Genomic DNA, 10,239 nt, shown 5'->3' with positions numbered 1-10,239 from the left:
ATGCGTTGGTGCACTTGCCAATTAAACAACATTGTATTGTATCTTGTCGTACCAAGTGCTGGATCTCTCAAGCAGATGCAAAGTGGATTACAAGATCAATAAGAAGCCTACACCCACGGTGTCAAACAAGTAAAGTCTTTTTTTAAAGGAACAAATCTTGCGGTCGTCTTAAGCCAAATGTAAAAAGATTGAAGTGTAGTTTTCTTGAAAAAAAGTAATATTTTTCTTCTTTTAGTGTGCGCACAACTTCAAGATATCAAATGTTTACAAATGGTCATTTACCCCCATTTGTTAAAACCAGAAGCATTTAGTCTCTCAGACTAATTCGAGCGTTTTTCGTAAAAACGTGAACTAATTTTATATGACACTTGACACAGTTGTAATTTTTGACTATTTGATTCCATCTTCTGCCGCGGGATCATCATCCCACGCACCTATAACGTATGCACCTCATAGGTTAGTCATGATTCTTAGAATATGGATGTTCATCTTTCCTAAGCATATGATTGTTTTCTTTGGTGGTTTAATTGAAGACCATTGGTAATTTTGCCTCAAAAATAGCATAGTTTTCCTACACGGTCCGAGGTATATTCAATTACTGAACTGATGACTTTTTCTTTGTTTCTAAATTTGTTGAACCGCTTCTTTGTAGATGAATTCCTAGGTGTTGTCTTTAGGTGCACATGTCATGGGTGAACGATTTCTATATATCTGAATTGTTGATGTCGAGAACTAAAATGCGATATTGTGACGGGCGAGCGTCAGATGGAGGATAAATGTTATCACTTACGGGTTGTCGTGTTCAGTGTTCAAAAAACTTCGAATAGATGACGTGGACCGAGGAGGGAGGGTCCTTGGACCACGCTTATTAGGTTTATAGGGTGTGTGATTTCTTTTCTCCCATTGCAATACGGAGTCATGGATGCCTCCATCAGGATTCCACAAAGAATTTATGCAATAAAAAAAAAGGATCGACTAGAAATCGAGCTAAATTGCATAGTAAATTTGCACGACTACAAGTATCTCACCCCCTGCCGAGTTCGCCGGAAGATCGCCCAATGTCGCCTTCACCGACTTCGCCGGAAAACAAGACGACGTCCAAAAGACTGCCCAATGTCGCCTCATCAGACTTCGATGGAAAACAATCTAGCGTCTGACAGTTTTCCACAGTTTGCCGAAACTTTGTCGGCCAATTTTAAACTTGAGGTATGTGGACAAGCAGGCTTGAAATCATGATTTCTGGTTCTCTGGCGACTTACAGTTTGTGGTTTCAAATATGTCTGCAACCTCTCTTCCTCCCCAACTCGCTTTGGCTGCTTTGGCAACCTACAGTTCATCTCTTTGGACGTATTTATTGGCACGAATTAACCTTGATGAGATAGCAATGTTTCTTACTAGAGAGACCCAGATCCATGTCAAGCAACATATCCTCCAGGACAAAGATTAAAGGTTCTGAATTATAGTGCTATGCATTAGAGATACATTCATGTGTATGACTAACAGTAACATTAGCAACTGTTGTATGTTGTTTTTTCTATCGAATCGAGAATTCTGCAAGAGTTGCTTCTTACAGTTTACCCCTTTGGATTTAATATATAACTTATGTTTTTCCTAAGGGAAAGAAGTGAGTTCAGATATAACTACTTATGACATGCATGTAACCTCAGTAGATGCATTTTTCGCATACATTCATGGTTGATCTACAGGCCTAATATTATATTGTATATTGGTGGACAGAGCATGCAATACCTGATAGTGATGTAGTCTTTGATACATATAATTTTTGGAGGCACAACGTTTACATGTTACTCTTGTCCTAGTTTAAAAGTAGTTTGTACTATTAATTTATTTCTCAGGTGCTTTATGAAGTTTTTGGTAGTTCACTTTATCATGAGCACATAGTATTTGACATGCGTTGTGGATCATGTCACCCCTAAGCAGTGAACAATTCAGAAGTATTTGAGGAAATTACCCCAAGTTGTTGTTTGATAAATTAGTTCCCAATTCTCATTTTGTTTCGATCTAAATCCTGAGCCCTACACTCTGAGAACTCAGCAGTACTATTTCATTGCTGACAAATTGAACTCAGCAGTACTGTTGAGAGAGTAATGCTCCTTTGTGAATCTAGCTTGCAGCAAGTAGCAATTTAAATTGATGCAAGCAAGTAGTAACCATGAAAAGGACGCTCCTGATTCTGTAGTATGTGTTGTATAGTACACTTCTTTTTTGCTGCAGGTTCTACTAATTTTATATGTCATATAGTGCTCCTGGTGGTACTGCCTTCTTCTTATATTTTTATGTTAATTTGACATAGATAGTTTGATAAGAAGAGTAGCTTTTTATATTGAGAGCTGAGTGGAAGCGGGGACTAACTAGTCAAAAATCGTAGGCCATAGTGCGTGACTAAGCCGAGCACCAACTAGCCCGCCACGGGCGCAGGCGCGGAGCACCGCATCACCCAGAGAGACAGGACCTCATAGACGGCAACGAGGAACAAGAACCGGAGAAAGCAGCGCCATTGTCCAGGTTGACGCCACACCAGAAATACGAAGGGGCGGCATTGATCGGCATGGCGAGGCGTAGCTGGGGATTAACACAAAAGAAAATTCTGAATCTACACTGGTGGAGATTGCCGCGTGAGTGGGCGGCCGACGGTTGGGAAAGGCAGCCGGCGGTGGCGTTTACTAGTATAGTGAGATGAAGAACCGGAAGAGAGACAGTGCGTGCAGTTCTGGTCTCACCAGAAAGAAGGTGTATTCTTTTTCTGAGAGCGTGCGTGTTGTGTAGGCCAAGTCCTTATGTTTGGGGGCAAGCCCAAATAGAGTAAAAAACAATTACAAATGAAATATAATTTTCAAAATCAAACATGTTAGTCATCAAAAAATGACTTAAAATTTTGAAATAATGTTCTCAAAAATTGCAAAAAATACATTAAAAAAAGAAATCGTGTTATTCTGAACAACAACAAAAGAGTGAAAAACTATTCTGTGCATCGCTACTTTGTGATCAGATGAAAATGTGAGATGAAAGTGCGGAGCTATAGTACATCCTGATGAACGATGTTTGGGAGATTTCTTCACATTCACACTTCATGGAGGGAAAGGATACTCAGGGTTACCTTATTTCTGATGTTCCTCAAAATTGGATATGTGAAGTGTTGTGGAATGGCACGCTGAGAAGGTTCTATTAATTTTATCGCCTGGTGCAACGCACGGGAACTTGTCCTAGTATAGCTAAAAAGCAGTATACTACATACCTCAAAGCCTCTCAGAAGGTAGTGTAGGCCTCGTTCCATCCACTTTTAGCGGACCAAACTCTTTCAACCACTGTACCCATAAGGGTATGGTGTTCTTCTACAATAACGGCACTCCAAAGTGCTTCCATCAGACTATCCGGCGCCTCTGGATTAACAGAGGTCGCCCGTGGGATTCGCGCATCCCCTCCTTTCGAAGGAGGTTGCCTTCCTGATTCCAGAGCCGTATATGTCGCCGGAATAATATTCGGTTGGGGACCGAATTGGGCATGGTCCCCATCGCCAGTCTCCATAGGAGTCGGCGCCCCCGTGTTTCCGGCAGCAGAGGTATCGCCCTCTAGCGCCACCTCGACGGTTTCCTGCACCTCTCCCTGGCCCGGAAGAGTCTGTCGGATCACGGGTTCTGGCAAAACCCTCGAGGTTCAAACACTGGGGTGCGCGCAAAGGTTTTCTCCCTATCAATCCATGCCCTAGCTCTCTAAGATCTCGTAGACGAACTCGACGAACTCACAACACAGAAAGACACAAGATTTATACTGGTTCGGGCCACCGTTCTGGTGTAATACCCTACTCCAGTGTGGTGGTGGTGGATTGCCTCTTGGGCTGATGATGAACAGTACAAGGGGAAGAATAGCCTCCTTAGGTTGAGGTGTTCTTGTGCTTGGCGAACTTGTGTGCGTGAGATGATCTTGGATCCGTCCTCTCTTCCATCTCAGTCCTCGAATCAGTTCTCTATTTTTCGTCTTTCCCTACTGTGGTGGCTAGTTCTACTTATATAGGCCTTGGTTCTCTCCCAAATATTGAGCTGGAAGGGAGCCAACAACGGCCAATTTGAAAGGGGCAGCTAGTACAGCTTATCCTGAGAAAAGTGGTCTTCGTCTACAAAAGGCTCTGGTGATGACGCCGTCTTGGGATCCATGGTGACCTCCGTCTTTCCGTCCTGCTGGTCTTGGTCTCATTGCACCGATATGGAAACCTTTGCTTGATGCCTCGATGCTCCGCGCCTGCGCTTGCCCCCTTGGCACCAAAGAGGAAACAAGGACACTGTGCTGGTGCCCGCCTGGTCTCGATCGTCATGGCTCATGTCACGAGGGCCTCGCGAGGTTTTCCTTGCCTTGATCTCTCTGCCCCTCGTGAGCCTGCCTGGCGAGGCCGCTCCTGAGGAGGTCTTGCATCGTCCACCTCGCGAGGCTTGACCCCTCGCGAGGGTCTTGAATGCCTTGTCAATGACGATGGGACGTACGGGCCTGCTAGCTCAGCCACGCCGTGGGCCGCAAGCAGGCAAGTCTACGGACCCCCGTTCCCAGAACACCGACAGTAGCCCCCGGGCCCAAGGTGCGCTCGGGCTTGGCTTCGAGGCGAAGCCAAAGGTCAAGCGCGGAGCACCGCGGGCCCCAAAAGCATGCGGCCTTGGTTGACGTGTGGTGATTGATTGGACGTGGGCGTCTCCGCTTCCCCACGCTGCCTCGGCAAACGCCCGACTTGACAAAAAGGCTGGTGCGGACAGTGCTTGCCTTCATTGCTTCTTCCTCGCCTTGCTCCAGATCCCCTTTCTCACTCCTTGTTGCCAGAACTTCCAGAGCCACTTCGACCTCGCTCCGCATCTGCGACCAATGGCGTCGCGCAAGGTCAAGTCCTCGGTGCCGGCTTGGTTCGAGCCAGCCCTTGATGCGCCCAATGCCACGGAGAAGAACCTAGCCGCCACGCGCTTGCTGACAGAGGGGGAGAGCAACGAGAGTGGGAAGACGGAGCTCTGGCTTGCCTCCGATGCGCCGGAGTCTGAGGGAAGCACCTTCTTCCCTTTCTTCACGAGCAGCATCGCCGCCGGGTTGGTTCCCCCTTTTTCCGATTTCTTTTTCGAGGTCCTCGACCACTTTGTGCTATAGGCGCTGCATCTCCACCTGAACTCCGTTCTTCTCTTGTCTATCTTCACCTATTATTGCGAGGAGTACCTGGGCGTGATGCCGTCTGTGGCACTGTTGCGCCACCTTTTCTTCCTCCGCGTCACCGGTGGCTATATCTCCGGGTGCGCCAACTTCATCGCGGACGGCCAGGCCAACTCGATCTCAAACATCGGGAAGAGAGTTGACAACATCAGGGCCAAATGGGTCATGATGAGTGCCAAGTGCATCCATCTGATACTTCTCCAACGTATCTATAATTTTTTATTGCTCCATGCTATATTATCTTCTATTTTGGACATTATTGGGATTTATTATCCACTTTTATATTATTTTTGGGACTAACCTATTAACCGGAGGCCTAGCCCAGAATTGCTTTTTTTGCCTATTTCAGAGTTTCGCAGAAAAAGAATATCAAACGGAGTCAAAATGGGATGAAACCTTCGGGAACGTGATTTTCGGAATGAACATGATCCAGGAGACTTGTACCCTACGTCAAGCAACCAACAGGGAAGCCACGAGGAAGGGGCACGCGCCTACCCCCCCCCCCCCAGGCACGCCCTCCACCCTCGTGGGGCCCATGTTGCTCCACCGACGTAATTCTTCCTCCTATATATACCTACGTACCCCCAAACGATCAGATACAGAGCCAAAACCTTAATTCCACCACCGTAACTTTCTGTATACACGAGATCCCATCTTGGGGCCTGTTCTGGAGCTCCGCTGGAGGGGCATCGATCATGGAGGGCTTCTACATCAACACCATAGCCCTTCCGATGAAGTGTGAGTAGTTTACCTCAGACCTTTGGGTCCATAGTTATTAGCTAGATGGCTTCTTCTCTCTTTTTGGATCTCCATACAAAGTCCCCCCCCCCTCTCTTGTGGAGATCTATTCGATGTAATCTTCTTTTGTGGTGTGTTTGTTGAGACCGATGAATTGTGGGTTTATGATCAAGTTTATCTATGAACAATATTTGAATCTTCTCTGAATTCTTTTATATATGATTGGTTATCTTTGCAAGTCTCTTCGAATTATCAGTTTGGTTTGGCCTACTAGATTGATCTTTCTTGCAATGGGAGAAGTGCTAAGCTTTGGGTTCAATCTTGCGGTGTCCTTTCCCAGTGACAGTAGGGGCAGCAAGGCACTTATTGAATTGTTGCCATCGAGGATAACAAGATGGGGGTTTTATCATATTGCATGAATTTATCCCTCTACATCATGTCATCTTGCTTAAAGCGTTACTCTATTCTCTTGAACTTAATACTCTAGGTGCATGATGCATAGCGGTCGATGTGTGGAGTAATAGTAGTAGATGCAGGCAGGAGTCGGTCTACTTGTCTCGGACGTGATGCCTATATACATGATCATACCTAGATATTCTCATAACTATGCTCAATTTTATCAATTGCTCAACAGTAATTTGTTCACCCACCGTAGAATACTTATGCTCTTGAGAGAAGCCACTAGTGAAACTTATGGCCCCCGGGTCTATCCTCCATCATATTAATCATCCAACACTTAGTTATGTTCATTGCTTTTTATTTTACTTTGCATCTTTAACATAAAAATACCAAAAATATTATCTTATCATATCCATGAGATGCACTCTCGTAAGTGACCGTGTAGGGATTGACAACCCCTTATCGCGTTGGTTGCCAGGATTTATTTGTTTTGTGCAGGTGTGAGGGACTCGCGCGTAGCCTCCTACTGGATTGATACCTTGGTTCTCAAAAACTGAGGTAAATACTTACGCTACTTTGCTGCATCACCCTTTCCTCTTCAAGGGAAAACCAACGCAGTGCTCAAGAGGTAGCAAGAAGGATTTCTGGCGCCGTTGCCAGGGAGGTCTATGCAAAAGTCAACATACCAAGTACCCATCACAAACCCTTATCTCCCGCATTACATTATTTGCCATTTGCCTCTCGTTTTCCTCTCCCCCACTTCACCCTTCTCATTTTATTTGCCCTCTCTTTTTCTCTCTCGCCTTCCTTCCGCCATGTCTGAATCAAAAAGGGTTGGGGGTTCTCTCCCGAGTTTTAGTACTTTGGACAACCCTTCTATTCTCGCTAAGCTCATAAATAAGGATACTATGGAAAAACCTATCGAAGTTATCAATGAGAATCTTAATAATTTTTATGAATATGATTCTGGAATTTTTCGTTATTTACTTGATTAATCTTTGAAAGATGCTTGGTATAGACTATTAAGGATCAGGGCTAGCAATGTGCCTCAATACCAAATTGAAATTTACTTAAAAAGCTTTTATATTGCCCTTCCTTCTTCTTTTAAGCATGTCTTAGATTCTATATTTGAAGAAGGCTTTCTTGAAGGGGATGCCGTAGACACTTATGAGAAGATGAAAACCATGTTTGGGCACCCCATGAATGAGAAAGTTGAATCTACATCTCTTTTGCTCTCTTACCAAAATGAATCTATCAAAGAGATGAAGGCTAGCTTAGATTCAAATTTCCGTAACATACTTAATCTTTCTTCTACCATTAATAGCCATGTGCTTTATCAAAATAGAAAGATTAATTCCATATATAGCAAGTTTGCTCTTTTCTTCCATAAAACCAAAGATGCCAATACCTAGATCTATCCTTGCTTTTTTATGCCTAGCTAGGGGCGTTAAACGATAGCGCTTGTCGGGAGGCAACCCAATTTTATTTCTATTCCTTGCTTTTTGCTCCTGTTTAGTAATAAATAATTTATCTAGCCTCTTTTTTGTTGTTTTTTGTGTGTCTAATTAGTGTTTGTGCCAAGTAGAACCGTTGGGAAGACTTGGGGAAAGTCTTGTTAATCTTGCTATAAAAACAGAAACTTTAGCGCTCACGAGAACTGCTGCCATTTCTATTTGGAGAGTGCTATTTAGTTAATTCGTTTTGTAGATGATTAATAGAAAAATTCCTCACGTTCAGAAATTTATTTTAGAATTTTTGGGGTTCCAGATATTGCGCTAGCTACAGATTACTACAGACTGTTCTGTTTTTGAGAGATTCTGATTTTGTGTGTTGTTTGCTTATTTTGATGAATCTATGGCTAGTAACATAGTTTATAAACCATAGAGAAGTTGGAATATAGTAGTCTTGACAACAATATAAATAAAGAATGAATCCATTACCGTACCTTGAAGTGGTGTTTTGTTTTCTTTCGCTAACGGAGCTCATGAGATTTTCTACTTTAAGTTTTGTGTTGTGAAGTTTTCAAGTTTTGGGTACAGATTTGATGGATTATGGAACAAGGAGTGGCAAAATCCTAAGCTTGGGGATGCCCATGGCACCCCCAAGATAATCTAAGGACAACAAAAAGCCAAATCTTGGGGATGCCCCGGAAGGCATCCCCTCTTTCATCTACTTCCATCGGTAACTTTACTTGGAGCTATATTTTTATTTACCACATGATATGTGTTTTGCTTGGAGCGTCTTGTATGATTTGAGTCTTTGATTTTTAGTTAACCACAATCATCCTTGCTGTACACACCCTTTGAGAGGGACACACATGATTCGGAAATTATTAGAATACTCTATGTGCTTCACTTATAACTTTTGAGTTATATAGTTTTGCTCTAGTACTTCTCTTATATCTTTTAGAGCATGATGGTGGATTTGTTTTATAGAAACTATTGATCTCTCATGCTTAACTTAGATTATTTTGAGAGTCTTAAATAGCATGGTAATTTGCTTAAATAATCCTAATATGCTAGGTATTCAAGATTAGTAAAAACTTTCTTATGAGTGTTTTGAATACTAAGAGAAGTTTGATGCTTGATGATTGTTTTGAGATATGGAGGTAGTGATATTAAAGTTGTGCTAATTGAGTAGTTGTGAATTTGAGAAATACTTTTGTTGAAGTTTGCAAGTCCCGTAGCATGCAAGTATGGTAAACGTTATGTAACAAATTTGAAACATGAGGTGTTCTTTGATTGTCCTCCTTATGAGTGGCGGTCGGGGACGAGCGATGGTCTTTTCCTACCAATCTATCCCCCTAGGAGCATGCGCATAGTGCTTGGTTTTTGATGACTTGTAGATTTTTGCAATAAGTATGTCAGTTCTTTATGACTAATGTTGAGTCCATGGATTATAATCACTCTCACCTTTCCATCATTGCTAGCCTCTTCGGTACAGTGCATTGCCCTTTCTCAAATTGAGAGTTGGTGCAAACTTCGTCGGTGCATCCAAACCCCGTGATATGATACGCTCTTTCATACATAAACCTCCTTATATCTTCCTCAAAACAGCCACCATACCTACCTATTATGGCATTTCCATAGCCATTCCGAGATATATTGCCATGCAACTTTCCACCATCCCGTTTATCATGACACGTACATCATTGTCATATTGTTTAGCATCATCATGTAGTTGACATAGTATTTGTGGCAAAACCACCGTTCATAATTCTTTCATACATGTCACTATTGGTTCATTGCATATCCTGGTACACCGTCGGAGGCATTCATATAGAGTCATACCTTGTTCTAGTATCGAGTTGTAATCATTGAGTTGTAAATAAATAAAAGTGTGATGATCATCATTTAATAGAGCATTATCCCAATAAAAAAAGATAGAAAGGCCAAAAAAAGAAGGCCCAAAAAAATGAGAAATGAAAAGGGACAATGCTACTATCTTTTTCCACACTTATGCTTCAAAGTAGCACCATGATCTTCATGATAGAGAGTCTCTTGTTTTATCACTTTCATATACTAGTGGGAATTTTTCATTATAGAACTTGGCTTGTATTTTCCAACAATGGGCCTCCTCAAGTGCCCTCAGTCTTCGTGAGCCACAAGTTGGATGCACACCCACTATTTTCTTTTGTTGAGCTTTCATACATTTATAGCTCTAGTGCATCCGTTGCATGGCAATCCCTACTCCTTGCATTAACATCAATCGATGGGCATCTCCATATCTCATTGATTAGCCTCTTTGATGTGAGACTTTCTCCTTTTTTGTCTTCTCCACATAATCCCCATCATTATACTCTATTCCACCCAGAGTGCTATATCCATGGCTCACGCTCATGTATTGCGCGAAGGTTTATAAAGTTTGAGATTACTAAAGTATGAAACAATTGCTTGGCTTGTC

The sequence above is a fragment of the Triticum urartu genome, chromosome 6A (genome assembly GCF_056163025.1).
Source record: "Triticum urartu cultivar PI428250 chromosome 6A, HENAU_Tu73, whole genome shotgun sequence".
Classification (NCBI taxonomy): domain Eukaryota; kingdom Viridiplantae; phylum Streptophyta; class Magnoliopsida; order Poales; family Poaceae; genus Triticum; species Triticum urartu.
Note: the sequence above shows the minus strand (reverse complement) of the source record.